Source organism: Sciurus carolinensis, chromosome 10, assembly GCF_902686445.1.
Source record: "Sciurus carolinensis chromosome 10, mSciCar1.2, whole genome shotgun sequence".
In the NCBI taxonomy this organism is placed as follows: Eukaryota; Metazoa; Chordata; class Mammalia; order Rodentia; family Sciuridae; genus Sciurus; species Sciurus carolinensis.
The window spans coordinates 135,609,143-135,632,562 of NC_062222.1; the positions used below are offsets into that span (position 1 = coordinate 135,609,143).

General features: G+C 47.0%; 1 protein-coding gene across 3 annotated transcripts in view; it reads left to right on the forward strand.

Moving 5' to 3' along the window:
• The window catches only part of Stk32b (serine/threonine kinase 32B), a 300,066-nt gene that overhangs the window by 167,674 nt on the left and 108,972 nt on the right, over positions 1-23,420 (forward strand). The gene's annotated exons all lie outside the window — the stretch shown is intronic.

A 23,420-nucleotide genomic window follows, 5' to 3' on the forward strand; every position in this document is an offset into this window, starting at 1 on the left:
GACCGCGGGCCCCGGGGAGATGCGCAAACTGAGAACCCGACTCCAGTGGGAACCACGTTTGACCATCCGCACAGGAGGAAACAAGATCTCTGATGGGCCCTGGTAAGGAGAACACACAGACACACATGCACACGCACACACGCACACGCACGCACATGCACACGCACACGCACACACACACACCTGAATTTAAAAACCCAGAAGGGTTCCTCACGAGCACTGGGGCCTGCAGCTGTATTGCCTGTATTATCACACTTATTATCATTATGATTAACATTACCATTGTTTTCATTAAATATTATTATGTATAGAGTACTACAGTATAATAATACCATGATGTAAATTTTAAAACATGCTAAACCCAACCACACATTATATATATATATGCACAATGATATTAATGCTATTAATATCATACATGTATGTGATAGTTTTAAATCTCAGAAGAGCATCTCCGTCTGGGACATGGGGGACAGAAGGATGCAGATGGGGAGCCAGCCGAGGGACTTGGGTGCTCTGGGACAGGGTCCAGGTCCTCAGCTGGGTCGTGTCTGTGTTACAGAGCTGGGCCTTCCAAGAACCTAAGCAGCGTGAAGGCTCCTCTTCAACCCAACTGCTGTAATCAAGTCAGAAAGATGTCAGACATGTCACTCAGAGTAACAGGAATAACTTTCTTGAAGGAATAGGAAAAGAGGAAGGGGCACTCTCAAGGGAGATAGTGGGTCCTCTCAGGAGAGGGATCACGTGCCTCTCCTGCACTCCAGTGTTATTGGGGATCCCAGAGAAGTTTCCAGAGGCTCCTGCCCAGACCCACCTCTTGACTTTTGACTGAAAGCAGGGTGACATCGGACTTTCAAGTCCCCACTGTCATGGCAACTGTAGGTCACCTTGGCCCATGCTGATCGGTTCAAATTGGACTCTTAACCACACACTCTTCAGATTTTATTGTTAGAAGGAATTATCCTGATCTTGAGTTTCAGGATCCAGTCATGGACATTATCTTGGGCCTGCTTTTCTCCTGCAGATAACAGGTAGTTTGCTGTGGAATGTGACATAGCCTGTCCACTTAAGCCAGGCAGGGCTGCAGGTAGATTGCTTCTTGGGAAAGAAAGCCTGTGAGCACTTGGCCCCGTTTATAGAATTCTTCCTTAGCCTCGTGTTCCCACCGTCCGCATCTGTCTGTTCCCTGACAGCGACACGGCTTCTTTATTATCTACAAATCACATATACATGCATTATATATTTTTCTGTTCTTTGTCTGAAATAATTTTATTTAAATTTGTTTATTTTTAGTGCATTATAGTTAGTCATACATGACAGTAGGGCTCATTTTGACATATTCGTATATACGTAAAACAAAGTTCTCTCCATCCCAGTCCTTAATACAACCCCTCTCGCCTCCTCCTCCCCAACTTCCTTCCCCTACTCTATCGGTTCTCTATTTGTTTATTTTTTAATTGGTGCATTATAGTTACATATAAAACTGGGATGCGTGGCAAGACATTCACACATGCACCAGGTCGATGGGGCTGCCTGCGCTCCCAGCTCTTCCTTCCCTCCCCTCCTTCCCTCTCCACCCCTCCCTTCTCCTCTGCTCAACTTCCATTTTCACACAATCCCCTCCACCCCCCAGCCTCTACATATGAGAAAAATAAACATTTGACCTTTGACTTTCTGAGTCTGGCTCATTTCACTTAGCATGAGGTTCTCCAATTCTATCCATTCCCCAGCAAATGACATAATTTCATTCTTATGACTAAGTAAAACTCCATTATATATCACCTTTTAAAAATCTGTTCGTCTGTTGGTGGGCACCTGGGCTGATTCCATGCCTTGGCTATTGTGAACTGCACTGCTATAAGCATTAGTACGCATGCAACATTAATTATGCTGATTTTAGATCTTTTGGATAAACACCAAGGAATTGGATAGCCAGGGCAGATGGTGGTTCCATCCCAGTCTTTTGAGGAATCTCCATCTTCCAGAGTGGTTCTTGAGATTAATATGACTTTTGACCAACAAATATTTGCATACAGCTATGGAGTACAAAGTAAGCTTTCAATGTATATGTAAAACAAGGAATTATTAAACATGTCAATCATCTCACCTATCGATTTTGATGGTGAGATTTAAAGTGTATCTTTTGTTATGAAATGTATGATCATCATCATTGGCTGCAGACCTGCTGTGTAACAGAGCTCAATCAAAACCTCTTTCTCGGATCCACATGACATTTCATACCTTTGGCCAACAGCACCCCCCACCCCCACAGCCGAGTCTCTGACAACCACCAGTCCACCCTCTTCCCCTGAGTGCTGTGTGTCAGATCTCACACGCAGTCGCTGGTTTTCTGTGCTGGCTTGTTTCATTTAGCATGATGTTGTCCAGGTTCATGTGCATTCTTGCGGATGTCAGAGTGCTTCCCAGATGAGGCTGAACATTATCCTGGAGGTTTTGAGGTTTCTCGTCCCATTAGAGGAGCACAAAGGAAAAGGAAGGAGGGAGGCCAGGGAGCTCTGGGCACATCCTCATGGGAATCCTGAAGCGCGTTGGAGGAAATAATGGCTGGAAGTTTCCCAGGTCTGGGAAGAGACACCACCCAGGTGGAGGAACCTCAGAGGTCACCAATAGCATTCCATCCAGAGGGGAGCTCACCAGACACATGCCACTCAAACCATCAACAGTCAGAGACCACAGAAGAATACGGGATCGGCAGGAGCTGAGAAGTGCCACATTCCCGGGAGCTTCCTGGGGGCCTTCGGCAGGTCCAGAGCAGGAGCCCTGCAGGCCAGGAGAGAGCAGGGCATGCAGCCAGACCACAGGAAGAACTGCCCACAAGAACCGAAGCCTAGCCAGGCTGGGCTTCAGAAACAAGGGGCATAAAACCTTCCCAACAAACCAACACTGAAGGAATTTTGTCATCTCTTGGCCTGTCCTACAGGGATGGCCAAAGGGAATTTTTTAAAGATAAAATGTTGGTAATTAATTACAAAAAAAGTAAAAAACTCAATGGTATAAGTTACACACAGTCATGCTCAGAATTCTGTCAGGCTGTTTAAGTGTGGTGTATCAAGCCATCTTCCCCCTACCAGGAAGGTTCAAAGACAGCTCTCTTCAAAACAGCTGTAGCTACAATACATTGTTGAGGGATACAGATGACAAAAACAGATGCAAATGTTGACACGGACATCATGAAAGTTGAGAAAGTGTCATTTTTATATGTGATAAAAGCAAGGCGCTGTCAGCTTAGAGCAGCCTGTTCTGAGGGTGCTTCGTGTGAGTCCCATTATAAGAACAAAGCAAAGACCGATCCTAGTTGCACAAAACCTACGAGAAGACTCCAAGAGTACAGCCAGAAAACCCAACACAAAGGCAGACAGCGAGATGAGGAGAGGAACAGGCTGGGTGGCAGCAAGAGAACTGAGGAGCATTATGACAAATAACATCAGCTTCTAAAAGCTGGGTTTTGAAAATGGCTCAGCAACGGTGACATAGAGGATGAAGAGCACAGTAAAGCCACGCCACAGCTCTGGTGTGGCTTTGAAAAAAGAAGGGACAGGGGTATTGTTTATTTTCATGCTGTGGTTTAAAGGTAAGCACTGGAGTTTAGAAATAGGGTCTAGAGCCCGAGGAGAAAGAGCCAGCCACTGACTCAAAGCCAGATACAAAGAAAAAGCAGAAGAAAAGCATGGACAGCAAACCTGTCACCACAATGGAATTGCAAATGCCAAACTCCAAGCAATACCCCACCTCACCGCGGGCACTTAAGAACACTGCGTGGCCTGTTTGCAGGAGTCAGAACGACAACAAACTCAGGAAGACAATAAAGACCCAACATGCAAGGGGTAAAAAGAGACCAGGAAGTGAATATCGTACAAATTTGACTAAAAAGAAAAAAAGACTTTTCCAAGATAAGTCTGGAAATACTCGCAGCATGATAAAAAGAATGAATCACATTTCTGAACTTCTATGCTCCTCACGGTAAACTAAAAATATGTAAAGTCAAAAATTGCTAAACTTGTAAGGAAAAATAACAAATAAATATTCAGTGAGAGATTTTCAACTCAGCTCTCTTATTTGAGAGTACCAAATGGGACAGTAACTAAAACACAATAAGTTTAAACTAATGGACGTGAGTAAAAAAGCAGCATAAAAATGGAAGAGTCAAAGCACAGAGTAGAAGATGTGTTCAACATGCGTGCTCGTTGTAGGATTAGTCTCTAATATGTGAAGAGCATCTGTGAATAACTAAGAAATGGTCAGTTAGCTCCATAGATAATGGGCAATGAATAAGGACAGGCCCAAATGGCAAATGGATATGGAAGCGTAGATCAGCCTTACTCTGAATTATATCCACCTCAAAATTCATGTATTGAATTCTTGCTTTCTCAGAATAAGACTATTTAGAGATAAGAGCCTGTACAGTAGTAATGAACTGAAAGTGGGGTCACTGGAGTGGGCCCTGATCCAACATGGCTGGTGTCCTTGAGGAAGAGGAGATTAGACACACAGAGGGAGGACCATGTGAGGACACAGGGAGAAGCCACCATCTACAAGTCAAGGAGAAAGGCCTCAATTACCAGCCCTTGGTCTCAGACTGCTAGCCTCTAGAACTGTCAGGAAATAAACCTGTGTTGTTTAAACCAACCAGTGTGTGGTTCTTTGTAATGGCAGCTTCAGCAAACAAATACTATTTTTTGTTGTTGTTTTTTGTTTGTTTGGTTTGGTTTGGTTTGGTTTGGTACTGGAGATTGAACCCAGGGGCACTTAACCACTGGGCCATATCCCCAGCCTTTTTCTTATTTTTTATTTTGAGACAGGGCCTTGAAAAGCCTCCAACTTGTGATACTCCTGCTTCAGCCTCCCAAGCCACCAGGATTACAGACGCACTCCACTGTGCCTGGCTTGAACACACTCTTTAAATAAAATTTTAAAAATAAAAAATAAAAATTACATTGCAAACCATTCTACACCCAAGAGATCAACGCGGGTTCATGTGAGGAGGGGTGCAGAGTTTCACGTAAACTGCGTTGAGGAGCAGGGTCTCAGAAGAACTGTCAAACGCTGGACATGCACACCTAGCCCCATCCCTGTGAGCACTAGGTGCTGTCCGCCCACCTCACCAGCCCTGGTGTTTTGGGCCCCTCCTAGTCCTGCTCCCTCCTCACAGGCAACCGCCAAGGTGACTTCTAGAGTCAAAGGCAGGGTTCGCTCTGGCTGAGTTTTCTTTTCTTTTCTTTTTTTTTTTTTTATCTGTGCATCAGTGCAGCAGGTATCTGAAGACCTGCTGATGGCCAGCAGTGTGCTGGGCTACTGGCTGAGTTTTCTGTACTTGGAGTCTTGGCTGCGCTCCTGGCTGCGTTCCCTGCGCGTCTGGCCTGCAGTCCACCCTTGTGCGCTGGGGAGCTGCGACTCCGCGGTGCGGCGGGCCGGTTAGCCTGCATCCTCTTCTGCTAAAGGACTTCCAATCCGTTGATCTAAAAACTGAGACTGCTCCCTGGTTTTGCTCTTAATAAACACTTTCTGTGAACAGTTTTATGCAGACCTAAGTCACACTTGGGCTCCGTGTAGTGGAGCAGGGCAACTGAGACCACCGCGTGTTGGCATCGGTCACACTCGGACAGCCGTCACCGGGAGACGGGCGAGCAGCACCTTCAGCATTGTTTTAAATTAATTTTATATTTTGTCTCACTGATTTGCCCCTAACTACTTAGTTGGGCGTGCGGAACTTTCGCGTTCATTTCAACATGCACCTCTCCACTGTCTACCGAGGTCCAGCCTCTCTGGAACTGTGGCCATTTGCATGTCCACTTTCTCTTCGAGTCTCCAGCTCATTTTTCTTTAATTAGCTGAATGTATTTATTTCTATTTTTCCTTATTTTAGAATAGGCACATTCACGTGGTTTTAAGGTATGAAGAAGAACTTAGTGAAAAATCTCTTAATTCCTGAGATCATGGCTTCCTCTGGATCAGGGATCAGTGTCATGAATTTACTTCCAGAGATTAATGCACTTGGTATTTTTCCCTTTTTTAACAAAATGCCCCTCATCTTTTTGTATTATACTAACCGTGATTGTGCATATAGCTTTGGGGGGGATAATAGTTCTATAGAAATATAAATTCACTCATAAAATTGAATTGCCATAGAAAACACACCCTTTTTAAAATATATGATTAAATAATCTTCAGTGTATTCAGAGCGCTGCCACCTTTTAACCCTGTCTGATTTTAGAACTTCTTCATCACCCCTGAAAGAAACCTGATACCCGCTAACAGCCACTTCACATTAACTGCACCTGGAAAGCCTTCGTCCATGTTTGTAATAAGCAAAGAATTGCTTATTACATAACCATGGAATTATACAACATTTGGTCTTTGAGGTTTATGCTTTCCTTTTAGCATAAAGTTTTCAATATTCACCAGCAAATGCCGTAATTTCATTCTTCTTTATGACTGAATAATATTCCATCTTCCGTTGTGTATATATGCCATATTTTCTTTATCCATTCATCTGTTGAAGGACACTGAGGTTGGTTCCATAGTTTATCTATTGTGAGTTGAGCTGCTGTAAACATTGATGTGACTGTTTAAGTCTTTTGAGTATAAACCAAGGAGTGGGATAGCTGGGTCAAATGATGGTTCAAAGAACTCAAAAAACGTAACATTGAAAAAAAAAAAAAACCCAGTCAATAAATGGGCTAAGGAATGAACAGTTCACAGAAGATATGCAATTGATCAACAAATATAAGAAAAAGTGTTCAATGTCTCTAGTAATTAGAGAAATGCAAAATCAAAACTACCCTAAGATTTCATCTCACTCCAATCAGAACGGTAATTATCAAGAATATAAGCAACAATAAATGTTGGTGAGGATGTGAGGGAAAGGCACACTCATCCATTGCTGGTGAGACTGCAAACTGGTGCACCCATTGTGGAAAGCAGTATGGAGATTCCTCTTTTCACTTTTTGATAGTGAACTTTGAAGATCAAAAGTTTTTAATTTTTAAGACATCCAATTTATCTATTTCCTTTTTTGTTCATCTTTGTGTTAACTAAGAAATTGTTGCTAGCCTAAGATCTGAAGCTCTGTTTTCTTTTAAGAGTTTTATGATGTTAACTTCCCATGTAGTCTATGGTCTCCTTTGTGCACGGCGGCAGGATCAGGTTCAGCTTTGTTCTTTGCAAGTGAATATTCAGATTGTTGAAAACATGACTCCTTCCTCTACTGAATTAACTTTCTTAGCACTCTGTTGAAATCAGTCGATCGTAATCTTGTTTACCCCTGGACCCCAGTTCTCTTATTGACGAGTTTGTCTATATTTAAGCCAGTTCCGCCCTGTCTCGGTTACTATAGCATTATAATAAGTTTGACACTTTGGCATTCTCTTTAAGTATTGCTTTGATTACAGTGTCTCTCTAGTATTTCTGCATGAATTTTAATATCAGACAGCAATTCCTGCAAACACTGAAGCTGGAATTTTGATAAGAATTGTGTTGAATGTGCAGGTTGATTTGGGGAATATTTTGTTTTTGATATTTCCTGTGTTTATCTATTTATATTTCTTTTTTTAATTTTTAAAAAAATTTTTAATTTTGTTTGTTCTAATTAGTTGTTCTGACAGTGTTTCCATTTATCTATGTCCTGCTTAATTTCTTCCAATCAGGTTTTATAGTTTTCAAAGTAAAAGCCTTGTACTTCCTACATTTACCTAAGAATTTAAATATTTTGAGCTACTTTAAATGGAATTGTTTCCTAAATTTAATTTTCAGAACATTCATTGATAGCACAGAAATGTAGTTGATCTGTATATTGATTTCGTTTCCTGAGACCTACCCGACTATTTACTTGTTCCAATTCTTTTTTCTCGTAGTTCTTAAAATGTTCTATGTGCAATATCAGGGTGTTTTTGATGGAGATGATTCTGCGTTCTTTCTCATCCAGACAGCTTTTGTTTCTTGTTCCTTCCAATTGCCTTGACTCGAGCTCCTAGGACAGTGGGAATCGTCTCAAGAGCTGGCATCCCTGCCCCGTGCCTGGTCTTCAGGGGGCGTCCATCTCGCCACTGCAGCTGACTTGGCGTGGGCTGCGTGGAGATGCCCTCCTCAGGGGAGGCCCTGGTCTCAGTTTGCTGAGTTTTTGTCTTGAAAGGGTGTTGGAGTTTGTCACATGCTCTTCACCTGCTGCGGTGATCCCATAGGTTTTCCCTTTTATTCTTCCATTATAGTATCTCATGTCGATCTTCGTTTGTTAAAAAATGTTAATCAAGTTTGCATTTCTGGCACAAATGCTACTTGGTGATGATGAGTGACTCTTTTGGAGGTTGTTGGATCTGCTTCCTTGTAATGTGTTGAGGTTTTGTCTGTAGCTTTCCTTTCTAGTGGTGTTTCTGTCTGGTCTTGGCATCAGGAGAGCACTTACTTCCTAGAATGGAAGATTTTCTATTTCTTCTTGAATTTGTTTTGATAGATTATATATTTCTATCCGTTTTTCTTTTCCTCCAGTTTATCTATTGGGAGGGCATAAAATCCTTCTTGGATTTATTTTTTCTGGTACTGGGGATTGAACCCAGGTCCTCATGCATGCTAGGCAGATGTTCTACCACTGAGCCAAATCCACAGCCCCTTTATACCATGTTCTTAAAGTCCTTTTATTTAGGTAAGGTTGGTAGTAATGTTTACTCTTTCATTTCAAATTCAATGATATGATTACCCTTTCCTTTTTTTGTTGGTCAGTCTAAATGAGGGTGTGTAACTTCATCATTCTTTCAAAGAATCAAATTTCAGTTCTATTAATTTTATTTATTGTCTACTTTCTATTTCATTAATGTCTGCTTTAATTTTAATGAAAAGATATTTACTACTTTGTTATTTCTTCATCCACCCACTAGTTATTTAGAAGTGTATTATTTAATTCACAACAGCCAAGTTATGAAACCAGCCCAGGTGCCCATCAGCAGATGAATGGATAAAGCAAATGTGGTGTGTTTGTGTGTGTGTGTGTGTGTGTATATATAATAGAATTTTATACAATCATAAAAAAGAATGAAATGGTAGCATTTGCTGGTAAATGGATGGAATTGGAGAACATCATACTAAGTAAAATAAGCCAGACTCAGAATGTCAAGGGTCAGTATTTTCTCTCATATGTGGAAACTAGAACAAAATAAGGGGAAGAAAGCAGAGGGATTCCATGAAAATAGAAAAGACAGTGGAATGGATCTGACATCATTTTCCCATGTATGAAAACAACACAGTGAATTCCACCACCATGCACATCCATGAGACTCTAGAATAAGGTAGATTCCATGCTTACATAGTTATATCAAACTGGATTCTGCTACCATAAATAAACAAAAGAACCAATTAAAAGAAGAGATCAGTGGCATAGAGGAAGGGGATTGAGGAGAAAGGAGGGGGGACAGGAAAATGGAGGAACTGCAGAATGAAATGACAAAATGGTTCTCTGTACATATATGAACATACCAGTGACTCCACCCTCATGTATATGCATAAAGCACCAATTTGGAAAACACAAAGGAACACTGGTAGAACAGAGGAAGGAGAACGGGGGAAGGAGAAGAAGAGGTAAAGAGGAAGTACTGGGACTAAAATGGAGCAAACTATGTTCCATGTGTTTATGATTATGTCAGAATGAGTCCCACTATGAAGGATAAGTATAATGCACTAATAAAAACATTAAAAAGGAGTAAGTTGTTTAATTTATACATATTTATGAATTTTAGTATTTGTTGTTGACTTCTATTTTCATTTCTTTGTCATCAGAATATTCTTTGTGTCATCCGAATCATTTAATATTTATTGATATTGTCTTTATGACCTGATATGTGTTCTATTCTAGAGAGTGTTTTATGTGCGTTTGAGAATGTCTGTTAGGTTTTTTGATTTGTAGTGTAATTCAAGTCTTCTTATCCTTATTATTTGGGAAGGGAGTATGTCTTCAATTGTGTGATGAGTATCTATAGAAAACCTATGTTTAATGCAATGCTAAATTGTGACTGACTGAATGTTTCCCTTTAAAACTTAGCACAAGGCAAAGATTTTTGCTCTTTCCACTCTTATGAAAAAAAAACAAGGCATACAGATTAGAAAGGAAAAAATATAACTGTTATCATATCCACGTAACATAATATTTACATACATGTGTATATGTAAATATATACTGTGCATATGAATGAAATACATATATAAATTTACCAACTCTAGGAGATTTTATTTTAATAAATTTCTTGGAATTTTCTCTATAAACAGTCCTGTCTTCTGAAAACAAGTATAAATTTGTGTATGTATGTATATATTCTTTTTCTCTCACTTTCTTCTTTTCTCCTCCATCCCAGAATTGTGACAGCAGGGTTTCATGGTGCCAGATCAATCACATTTCTGTATCTAATAACAAGCATGTGGAAGTCAAAAAATTTTTGAAAGGTAGCATTTATAGTCACCCCTTAGATTATTAAATTCATGGATAAAAGCCTGACAAAAGCATTTACACAGTCTATGTGCAGAAAACAACAAAATACTGATGAAAGAAATCAAACCAGACCTAAATAAATGGAGACATACCATGTTCATGGATGGAAAGGCAACATGGTAAAGATAACATTTCTCCTCAAAGTGATTTAATGTAATTGCTATCAAAATTCAAGCAAAATTTTATTGTAGATTTAAACTTCTTCTAAAATGTACAGGAGGACACAGTCTACAGTAGCCAGACATGTTGAAAAAGAAGAATAAAGCAAGAGAAATCATTAAATAATGTCATGACTTATTACATAACTATGGTAATCAGGATACTGTGGCAGGAGGATAAACATATAGATAGATAAATGCAAAAGAATAGAGAACCCAGAAAGAGAACCACACAAATATACCCAAATGACTTTTGACTAAGTTTCAAACACAATACAATGAAGAAAGGGCACCTTTTCAACAAATACTCTTTGGAGAAATGTAGGTCATAAATACAAGCCAAGACCAAACCTCACAACTTAAACACAAGGTAACTCAAAATGGACCATGAATTTACATGTAAAATGCAAAACTATTAAAGTTCCGGGAAAAATATTACTGGAGAAAATCTTTAAAACCTAAGGTTTAGTTGAAGAGTTTTCAGACTTGACACCAAAATCATAATTCAGGAAAGTCAAAATTGATAAATTGAACCTCATTAAAATTAAAGATTTACACTCTGCAAGGGACCCATGACGATGAAAAGACAAGCCACTTACTCAACAAAGGACCTTTATGTAAACTATCCAAAGAATTCTCAAAATTCAACAAATTGTTTCTTAAAACATCTAATCAGAAAATGGGCCAAAAAAATGAACAGGTATTTCGTGGAAGAGGACATATAAACACAGGAAATGGTGTCATCTTCCTTAGCCCTAAGAAATGCAGATTAAGCCACCATGAGATCTTACTACCTGCCTGACAGAATAGCGACAATACCAAGTGAGTTACACACATCAACTTTTGTTATGGCTGCATCTCAAAAGAATCACCTGAAAGGACGGTCAGTCACAGTGATAACACTCATTGAGTCTCTGATTTACTGCTTCAAGGGATTAGGATGCATTGGCTCAGAATTATATAAACCATATGTGTTGTTTCTATTTATACTTTTGTTTTGCTAATGGATGGATGTAGTATAGTAAAAGAAAAAAATAAGTATGATATTACCCACCTCAACAGCACCAAGTACACCTGGAGAGAGCAGATAGAGGATGGAATGAATGGTCAAGACGGCTCAGGTAGTGTTTTCTACATTTTTTTGAAGAAAGCTGGTGTTAATATGGCAAAATGTAATGGCTATTAATTTTGATGTAGAGCATTTATGAATGTAGAAGGAAACCCACTATCGTATAACTGCAATGCACTAAAAAAATATAAATTGATTTATCAATTAATTTAAATTGTTGGAGAATTATACATGTTTCTATCAGAGCACTGTACATTTTCCCATATATATAAATATATATATATATATTTAAAATTTTAAAGCTTGGGAAAAATCACTTAAAGATAGGATCAAGCCCAACCCTGAAGCCACATGCAGTGAACATGCCCGTCTGGACCAGACTCGGCAGATGCCAGCGGATTCCAGGGTGTCAACAAGGTGCCACCCGACAGCTCTGGGGAGGTTCCCAGACGACGCTGGACTTGAGTCCTGAAGCATCGAAGGTCACTGACTCGAAAGTCACCGAGGCCTCCAGAGCTCAGGAGGCACCTCAGTGTTCAGAGAGAGCCGCGGAGCATGCAGAGCATGCAGACCAGGCTTCCCACTGTGCCAGCCCCACACGGCCAGCCGGGCATCCCAGGGGCAGGACCTGCTGGGCCAGTCTGGGGTGGGCCCAGCAAGCCCTCCAGATGCCTCTGAGGCACCCACGGCTTGAGCGTCCCTGCAGAGATGAAGTCTTGGCTCCCAGGGCTCACGTCTGGGTGTGGCGCAGGGAGGAGAGGAGTACAGAGCTTGTGACGAGGAGTGACGGGTGGCGGGAGAGGGCAGGATGTCAGGAAGAGGCAGCCTGTACAGTGCCCTGCTGAGGGGGCTCGTCTGCAAGCGTGGCTCCGGAGCAGGGACTCAGGGCGAGGAGGGACAGGAGGGTGGACGAGGGATAGAATGGTGGGCACAGAGCAGCAGGCGCCCAGGTCCCAGCCTGGAGCAGGACAGGCATCTGCAGAGCAGAGGCAGCAAACGAAGCTGCGTCAGGGTGACCTAAGGTCAGAGAGGCCTGCAGGCCAGGTCGGGGAATCAGGAATTGATTCCAGAGGTACCAGAACGTCGCCAGGTGAGTCAGACCATGTTAGGGTGGACAGTGGCACTCCCACAGTCAGAACCAGGTGGACACTGACCGCTTCGCACAGCCCAACCCCATGTGCACCTATCAGTGTGTCCAGCTGATGGTTTTGTGGGGAAATTATTCTGACAACACTGAAATGCAGCACAACATTTTAGCAAGGCAACATCAGGGCAAGTCTCAAGTTCCGTTCCAGATACCAGGAGTGACATGTGAGAACCAAGTGTAGTCGGTTTGAAGAGTCACACTAAGTGTCTGTCGCCAAGGGGATGTGGGTCTTAGACACAGAAAGACCCAGTTACTGCAAAAACAAAGCCAAAGCCCCCGTGTGGTCCAAGGTGGGGGGACGGAGCTGGGCCGGGTAACACAGGCCCCTCCCCTAGTTTCCTGGGTCTGCAATGGACCCTCAGGAGCTGGGTGGAGAAGCTGAGGCTGGGGATCACTGCAGGTCCCCAGGCTGGACATTTTGGGAGCGTCGCTCTGGGTCAGCGCTTCCTAGGAAATCGAGTGGCTCTCAGAGCAGGTGGCTGGTGCTGCCTGGAAGGTGCTCACACCTCAGGGGACAGGAACAGAGGGAAGCCCATCTCTGCAGACTCAGGAGGGATGCGCTGTGGCTGAGGGGAGGGTCTGGGCAGGGCAGAAAAGGGCTCTGGAAGTGCTGGTGGGGAAGGAGGTGAGAGAAGGTGGAGAAGAGCTGTGTGACCCTGGGTGAGTCTCTGAATCTCACTGGTCATCTGTAAAAATGGAGCTGACGGTACTTCCACCCAGTGCACACAGCTTAACCGAACTCTCCAGTGTCAGGAGCCCAGAGCCTGGACTCAGCAGATGGCACCGAAAAGCCCTCGGGTCCGCTCCTGCACCCAGGAAGCATGAACCGATGGCAGTTCCCGTGATTTCCCCTCCCGTTCTCTTATTGGAAGATGGCCCTGTTGAAGGAAGGCAGGTTTCAAGCTTCCTGTCGAGCTCAGCCCGGGAGCAGAGGCCTGGCCCCTCGCTGCTCGGTCAGCTGCAGTGGCGCTCTGCTCTGCCTCGCTCTGGCCGTGGCCCGAGGGAGGCCGAGCTGCTCGGTCGTTGTCCTGGGGAGCAGCACATTCGCTTCCCTTTCGCCCCACGCTTTCCCCCTCCATCTCTTCAAGGGTCGTACTTTCCTTTGTCAGCCACTGCAGATACTGTCGAAGCCGGAGGGATATAACTGAAATCAGCAAAATCTCTCCGCCACCAGATCCGTGCTCTGTGGTCAGACGCTGGCCGGCCCCGCCATCTGCAGAGCCCTGGGCAGCAGGAGCGGTCTGGTCCTTGCAGCTGGCCTCTGCCTGATCACGCAACCACTCCTGTTCCAAACTGCCTCGTCCTGAAGGGCTGGACAGCATGGGAGAGTCCCTGAGCTGCAGGAGGCAGATGGCCACTGCCCAACTCCCTGGACTTCCTGGGAGGGAGGAGGAGAGGAGAGCCAGTCTGCTGTGAAGAACAGTGAGTGCCGTCTTGTTTGAGAGGCTTTGGGACTTGGTGGCTCGAGTCAGATTCAGGAGAAGAACGAGAAAGTCCTCTTGTGAACACTGTTAAAGTCCCAATGTACCCAGCATGACCCAGGCCTGATAAGCCCCATCGCGTGCATGGCGTGAGCTGGTGGGAGTGGCATCCCCTTATTGGATTTCTGCAGCACGCACGGCTATTTTTAGCCCCTGTCTTGCTCAGTGTTAAATCTCTGGTAATGACTGCAGGTGAGCATGCTGGACCAGCCGTCCCTTTTTCTGCACCCCGGAGATTGGATAGGACATGAGGTGGTCTGAGGAGACATTTGACTGTGTCCTGTGGGTGCCTCAGAGTCAGGACTCAGGAGATGAGCATTGGAGACCCACGACCTGTCCTGACGGCTTGCTTTCCTACTGGTCATCTGTTTTAATTAGCTCTTCATTGCTGTGACCAAAAGACCTGACTAGAGCAACTTACAGGAGGAAAAGTTTATTTTGGCTGACAATTTCAGAGGTCTCAGTCCATGGCCCACTGACTCCATAGCTCTGGGCCAAGCTGAGGTAGCACATCATGGCGGACGGGTGTGGCAGAGAGACTCAGTTCAGGTCATGGCAACCAGGAAGTGGAGAAAGCACCTCTCACCAGGACCAAAGGCACACCCCCTGTGACCTACCTCCTCCAACGGTACCCTACCTGCCTGGGGTCGCCTGGCCCCCAGTTAATTCATATCAGTGAATTAATCCACTGGTTAGTTTGCACCTCTCATAATCTAATGGTTCCACCTCTGAAAATTCTTGCCTTGTCTCACATGTGAACTCGGGGACACTCATATCTAAACCACAACACCATCCTATGGAGTCATCTCTGGGCACTCAGTGACTTTTGCCTCAGGGAGAGGTCTGTTTCCCGTGGTGGAGTGACGTTGCACTGCTGGAAGACTAAGAAGGTTCAGGGTTCTCTCTGGAGCCTTCCCTTTGCTTACCGCCTCTGCTGTGGACAACACTCGAGTTTGTGTGGGTCCCTCCTTTTGTGGCAGGCCCTGGGCAAGGTGGGATGGGGATCCTGTCATCACTCCCCAAGAGGCCAGGGGCCGAGGTACCCCCTGGATGCGCCACCTCGTGTTGCAGTGTGGTTTTGTACGTGGTTAGTGTGACTGGCCTGGGTTTGTAGGCCTCCCAGCTGGTGATAGAGGACATGACGATCCGGGGTCTGAGGGCACCCTCTCCCTTCCTGAGTTGGGAACAATTGAGAGACAGACAGGAATCTGATGGACGGAGGTGGAAGCTTCTGGTCAGTTGCCGACAGGTGACTGGAGAGCCCAGCTTTCGACCTGCATCCTGAAGGGCCTGCTGATGCTTCAGATCTGAGGTGGACAAGCACAGGAAATGGAGGTCACTTGCGAGCCCCCCTCCACCAGCAGGCACTGGCCATGACAGCGACCCCAGCCCTCTGCAGAGAGATCCCAGAGCATGCAGGGCGTCCAGCGGGGCGGTGCTGGACACAGCTGCTCCTTCCCCAGGTCACATCTGCTGCCCAGGCTGGGGTGAGAAGGCTGTGAAGAGCGGCCAGGGCGTCACTCAGACCAGTGGGAGCCCCTGGTCTCGGTGAGAAGAGGAGGCCAGGAGCTCCCGGGGGTGCTGGCCTAACTCTCATGCCCAAACGTGTAGCGCGTCCCTTCCCCTTAACCCACCCCATCGCCCTCTCTGCACAACCCCCATTCTTGGGGGACACACCTGACCATGGGTCACGCGGAACACACGTGCTGTGGGTGTTTGTGACCCGGCCACTCCCAGGGTGCATGATGCTCTGGCAGTGCAGATTCCCGAGGGTGCCTGCCAGGCCCCTGTGCTGGAGCTTCTGCGGCTGGTGGGGAAGGACAGGGCCCCTGAGCGTCAGGCAGGCGTGATACATTCTGGCAGTGGATGGCTTGGCTCCTCCCAGGTCTGCCATCTCCCATCTGTGCCATCTCAGGTGTGTCACTTGACCTCTCTGAGCCTTGAGATGTCTGAGAGGCCGAAGGACAGACTCACAGTGGCACCTGCTGACGGCTTGTTGGGAGAATGAGGTGAGTTCACACGCTAAGTACTTAGGAAGGTGCCTGGCGCAGAGTCGGCACCACAAGGGGCCGGGTTGCCAGACTCAGTCTCCAGGGCTAGGGAGGGGCACTCGGGGTCAGGGAGTGTCAGTCTGAGCCAGGACTTCTTAGCCTTGGTACAATGGCATTCGGGGCCAGCTCAGTCTCTGTGGTGGGGCTGTCCCCTGCACTGTAGGAGTACCTGGCTCTGCTCACCGGGTGGGGGCGCAGCGAGGGCCCTGCAGAGCGACCTCTGGTGCTGAGGCTGCACCCCTGGATCAGGCACACTCGCAGGAGCCCGGCACGCGGACCACATGCTTCTGCTCCCATGTGCCATGGCCCTCACACAAAGGGACTCTGATGCCTTCAGTCCACCTCGAACGACATCATGCAAAAAGATTCCTGTTCAGCTGGTTGCTCTTCAGCTCTGTTGGGAAGCTGAGCGACTCCCCAGCGTCACACAACTCTTCTCCACCTTCTCTCACCTCCTTCCCCACCAGCACTTCCAGAGCCCTTTTCTGCCCTGCCCAGACCCTCCCCTCAGCCACAGCGCATCCCTCCTGAGTCTGCAGAGATGGGCTTCCCTCTGTTCCTGTCCCCTGAGGTGTGAGCACCTTCCAGGCAGCACCAGCCGCCTGCTCTGAGAGCCACTCGATTTCCCAGGAAGCGCTGACCCAGAGCGGCGCTCCCAAAATGTCCAGCCTGGGGACCTGCAGTGATCCCCAGCCTCAGCTTCTCCACCCAGCTCCTTAGGGTCCATTGCAGACCCAGGAAACTAGGGGAGGGGCCTGTGTTACCTGGCCCAGCTCCGTCCCCCCACCTCGGACCACAGGGGGGCTTTGGCTTTGTTTTTGCAGTAACTGGGTCTTTCTGTGTCTAAGACCCACATCCCCTTGGCGACAGACACTTAGTGTGACTCTTCAAACCGACAACACTTGGTTCTCACATGTCACTCTCTGTATCTAGAATGGAACTTAAGACTTGCCCTGATGTCACCTTGTTAAAAAGTTGTGTTGAGTTTTAGGGCTGTAAGGACAATTTTTTCTGTATAATCACATTATAGAAGACCATCTTCATACAAATCCAGAGGGAAAATTTTCCCTTTGGTTTCAGTGGTAGGAAAAAACATGCTTTTCATTGTATATATGAAAATGCCTAGAAGAGAGAATTTTAATGTTCCCAACAAGAAGAAATGATGAATGTTTGAGGTGGTAGGTGTGCTAAATACCCTGATTTGATCTCTGCATATTTTATGTATGTTTTGAAAAATCACTGTGCCCCATCAATATGTATAATTGTGTCAATTTAAAATATCATGGTTTTCCTAAGTAGTTTTTTCCACATCCCTTGAATCACAAAGCTGAACATATTTCTCTCTTTGCTCTTGATTCTGGAAAGGTTAAAGATATATTCATGGTCCATTTTAGACAAGCAGACAGATCTTGGGGCATAAATTGGGAATACTTTTGCCTAATTTTCTTGGATTTACTTTTTAATCTTTAACTGGTCATTGGCTCACTTACTTTTAATTGTATCATATTTTGAATGTCATGAAGTCACTCGAATCCTTTTTGGAGCGAGGTAGTTAATTGATACATTTTTTTAAAGATAAAAGGTGAACACTGCACATCCCTCACGCAGACACACTGTGACAGCTAGGCCAGGCTCAGGTCCTCGCAGCTCTGCAGGTCGGAGGTAGCGTTCTCATTCGCTATCTCCATCATTTCCATGACAATGTGCAGCACTATTATGAGAACATAATTATAATTCTGGTGCAAGAAGCCCCAGAAAAGACAATGGCAGAGAGTAGAACAGCTCAGACCCGCAGAGAGGTCAGCGAAAGGTCATCCTCTGTTCTCCAGGAATAACATGGAGTCTCCTGGGAACATTGGGTCGGGTCTGTGGCCCAGGGCAAAATATGGATCTGTAACAAGGAAAAGCCACAACTTGAATTATTGCTTAAATTATTGTTCTCTTTGCATTGCGGTCTCCCTCTTTAGAATTCATTCCAGTCTGCAAGTTTCCTTGTGAAAATTCATGTTGTTCCTCCAAAGAGTTCCGATGGAATTTTGAATGAGATACCCTCTGACAGCTCCTCGTGAATCCAGAGTGCGGAGCGCGCTGGTTATTAATGTAATGTTTCATAGTTCATCATCTATCCGAATACTAATGGAGCATCTGGGAGGCGGATGATATCTGAATCCTAAACCCTTCCGTGCTAGCAGAGATGCGAAAAGATACCAACCACACTTCCAGTTCTGCTGTGGTCTCACTGTGTCCCCTGAAGTTTATGTCTTAGAAACTTAGTCCCCAAAGTCACATGGTACTGGTATTAGGAAGTAGGGCTTTGAGGATGTGATTAGGGTTGGATGAGGCCATGGGGATGTGGGCTTGGTGGCGTTAGTGGCTTCATGAAAAAAGGAGGAGAGGCCTGAGCTGGCATCTTGCTCGTCCCACCACAGGAGGTCCAAACCAGCTGCTGCACAGATACCAGCACTGTGTGGATTTCCCACCTTCAGAATCATGAACTCAGTAAACCCCTATTCTTTATTAATTACCCAGTGTCGGGTATTTTGTTATAGTAAAAGCAAACAATCCAAGACAAGCTCCAAGTGGCAGAAGCACAATGTAAACTAGCTTAAGTTGAAAAGCCACAGCCACTTCCCTGTGCACCAGGTTCAGGAAAGTGCCCTCCCTTCAGCCAGCTGGCGCCACACCTCTCCGGGCCTGTCTCTGGATGCAGCTCTCAGCCCTGCTGGGCGCTCTGCCACTTCACTCTACTGACAGCTCTCGTCCCCGATTTGGGCCACAGGATCCTGGGGGGTCTCTTAGAGTTTCTAGCCTATCAGACTTAGAGGAAGGGGCTTTTCCTTCCATAGCCACATGCCAATCCCAGGAGGCACCCACGTGGCCTCAGTGGGCCGTGTGGCCACCATGGTATGCATGCTGCCTGCTCCACCTGGGTCATTTGCTGCCCACCTCCTTCTTGAAAAGGAGTGTGAATCATCTGAAGGCACCAACAGGAACCCGTTAACCAGGGAGCAGAATCCCTAATGAGTGAGGAGAAGGGTGTGGAGGGGAGCGAGAGGCCGGACTCTACAGACCAGCGTTTCCTCCCCGTACTCTAAGAGGGAGACAGCCGGACCTCATGGCTACTATTACCAAGGGCCGACAATGGAGACAGGAAAATAAGGGCTAGGTGAATTGGAGCACTAGACCCAAACGTCCTAAATGAAGTAATGGCATCTTGAGTCCAGTAAAAATTCTTAGCAGTACAGAAAGAACTTTCCTATGGAGGTGATGATATTTAATCAAATAAATACGGCAGACCGTTCACTTAATGATGAAATGCTTTATTCAAGTTGGGATGAAAGTGCCCAGCATCATGTCCGGAGGTCCCAGGGACTGAAATAAGAAAAGGAAAGACGAGGCCTAAGGGTTTGAACGATGGGAACAGTGAAGCTGTGTAGATCTAGTCGTCTTCACGTGGAGCATCAGCGGAGAAGAGGTGAGAACGGAGACATCAGCCCAGTGTCTGGAACAAGATAAATACGGGAGGTCAGAGCACTCTCCTACCTTCCCAGAGACCAGTTAGCAAACTTTAAAAACAGATTATATTCATAATAGCAATAAATCTGCCTTTAAAACCTTGGGGTACACACACACACACACACACACACACACACACACACACTGGACCTTCAGGTAGAAGATCGTAAAACTTTATTGATAAACATAAAAGAAGACAGATATCCCACGTTCACAGCTTTAAAATATTCAATATTTTAAACACGTTAATTCTCTTTAATCTGTAAATCCAATATTATTCCAACCCAGTGTCAAAGCAGAGATTTTCAAGAAATGCGGCACGTGTGTGTTTCATGTTTTATGGGAAAGGCACACAGACGCCTACAACAGTGTCGAAAACCACGGTCACCGGTGTTGTCCACCAGCCCCCCAGGCTGCCGACCAGCACATCCCAGGCTCCAGCGCGTCAGGAGCGTTCTCCCGGGCTGTCCGTCCAGCTCTCGCAGGGGCCGCGCTCATTAGCAAAGGGTGAGCTAGGAGCAGCTGCGTGTGCCGAGGTCAGTGCCCCAGCCCCTGGGGCTCCCAGGCAGCCCTTATTTCCCACAGCGTGAGCGTCCAGCCCCCCTGCAGCGTACTGACTGGAGCAGAAATCGCCCGACAGGTTCATGTCCTGAAATCCATCTAAACCCAGCTGGTGCCCCTGGGAGGGTCCTGGACCACCCATGGACCACCCTGCTCTATCTGTCTCCTGCCAGAGCAAGTGGCTGCCCTCAGCTCTGAAGTAAGGCTGAAGCAGGAGGGGCCAGCGCTGGTCCAGGTCGCACCCTTGGATGGGCAGTGGCCAAGGTGCTGTTCCCCAGACTCCAAAGGGGTCCTGGACTCCCAGCACAAGAGCAGTGTCCACAGGGCCTCAGCTGCCACAGCCAATCCTTTGGGGAGTCCCCTTGGCTTTGCCCCCAGCGTGTCGTCTGTCATATCCATTCTCCACCCTGTGCCCAGAGAGAGCTTCGTGGGGGATGGAGCAGGCCAGCTCACTCCTAGCCCAGACTCTCAGACGATTTTCCATTTTCCTGGAAATGGAATCCGAAGTCCTTCCCTCCACGTCTTGGTCCACCTTCTGTTGCTGAGTACCGCAGACTGGGGAATGCACCACCCAAGTTCAGTCTGTCTGGAAGTCCAAGAGCATGTGGCTGGCATCGGCCTGGCGTCTGGCGAGGGTCTTCCTGCTGGGTCAGGATGGCAGCACGTAGTGAGGCGGCTCACGTGGGAGGAGCTGCTTTACCACCAGGCCACTCACACAGCCCGTCAGTCCTCCGCCCCTCCATCCATGGCCCGGGTTCCTCATGATCAGTGGGTTTTCACCAGAGCTCTGCTGGGGACATTCCAGCCAGAGCACTAGCCCAGGAGGCCCCTGAGGCCTGGCCTTGTCCCTGGCTCTCTCGGGGCCGTGCTGGCTTCTCACTAGAGCCCCTCTCTGGGCTTTGCTCCCCCTGTTCCTCTGCCCGGCGTCCAGCCCGCCTGCTGCTCCTGGATCCACCTGTTCTCTCTGCGCGAAGCCCTCTTCCCAGGGCCTCCCAGACCCCTTCCTGCAGACCCCGCCCCACTGGCTCCGCCTCCTGACCTCATTTCCTCAGAGTCCTTGTCACTCTCAGAGCTCACCTGATTCCCCGGCCTGCGGAGGCGCCCGGAAGCCATTGTTGAATGCATGAGCGCTGTAGGCCCTGGGCAGGCAAATGGATCCAAGAAACAGAACAATTAGAATATGCTTTTCTGTACATTTTAAACTTCTGGATGTCATAGAATTTAAAATCATATAAAATAGAATTTAAAAACTAAGGTCTTCTGGGCAAACAGAAGATTTCTCACTGAAACTTCTGGAAATGGCATCTTCAGACCCAGTGACAGGCAAACATTGGGGGTGCTGGGGCACGCACCCCCCCGTGCTTCTGGTGCCTTTGCTTGGGAAGGAGCGAGGCAGCTCTGAGCCTGGAGCGGCCTGGGAAGCCAGGCTGGAGGCTCACCATGCCACCCTCACACGACCCAGTCCCTTCTCTCCATGAGTGGCAAGGCCTGGACCTTACTTCACTCTTGCCCAGCTGTGACAACATGGTGACTCCCATAATTGGCTCACGCTGGTTCAGTGTGTGAATAATGGTCCCTGAAACAGGCTCTGGGCCTCGGCTCCTGCTGTCCCCTGAGTCGCAGCCCTGCCATGTGCTCCTGCTCTCCAGTTCCCCTCCAGCTGGAGAGCTGGCTCCTTCCCTTCCCGTGTCCCCTGGCACCCCAGAAAGACGCCTGGACACCAGCGGCTGCTCCGGCAGTGAGTCAGCCAAGCCCCCTCCCCCGGGACGTGTGCTCCTGCAGCTGGGGGGAGCTTCTTGGCCACAGCATCTCCAGCACACAGACCATGCCTGTGACAGGTGCACATCTGGAAGCCTGGAGAGTGGCGGGCGTGGTGAATATCTCCCCGCTCCTCGCCTTGAGCCTGAACAATTATGAACAGCAGTCGAGAGTGTCAGGCCCGGGGGGCTCTTCTCCTGCCGCCTCCTGCTAAGCGGTGTGAGGCTTCGGGGCCTGGGTGGCGTTTCAGGTCCTTCCAGCCCTGAAATTCCCCTCCTGTGAGCGTGTGGTCTCCACCACTCCTGTGACTGGATCAAGTGTCAGCCCTGCCAAGGGTCATTCACTCAGGTCCCTGAGACCGTTTACAGCAAGGTCCCAACAGTGCAGGCCCAGGGGACCAGCGTTCTCATTCCCACCCTGACTTGCCTGGCCCCTCGCCCCCCGGAACCCAGTTTCCTCCTCATTTGCATGAGGGGACTGGCCTGGGTGATTCTAAGACACGGACTAAACTTCTGTAATGACCTCCTCTAACTCTGGGATCATGTGACATGATTCTACTTTCACCTTCCATGGGTCTGTAAGGAACTCGACAGCGTTTTACGAAGCCATGAGGTTATTCTGCAGTTACTTAACAGCAGAATATGGCTGTATGGCTGACTCTGAAGTCCTTAGGAAACCCACAGGCATGAAAAAAAAAGAAAGAAAGAAAGAAAAGAAATAGCACTGTATTCGTTTCCTATTGCTGCAGAAACAAAACAGAATTCAAAGCCTCCCTGAGACTTAGTGCCTCGGAAACACCGAGTTATTTTAATCTGACATTCTGTGGGTTGACTGGGCTTGGCGGGTCCCTTCCCTTCCGTGTCATGTCAGCTGGGGCTGCAGAGGGATGCCACGCGTCCACGCAGCTCACACGTACCTGGCTGTTGGTGCTGGCTGTTGCTCAGGGCTTGGTTGGTGCAGCCTGGAGCACTTTGGTTTCCTCCTCACGACCACTCTTTGTGATTCAGGATCTAGCTCGCTTCTAAGGCCATAAAGTGAACACTGCCCATTCCTTTCGTTCCTGGACTTGGCTGTCCCGGAGCATCACTGCATTCAAGGATTTCCAAACCACGCTCCGTGTAGGACGCAGCAGCATGTGTGGGGAATATCGGGATTGTGGGGGAGAGGGAAGCATCTTCAGAGAGCAGCAG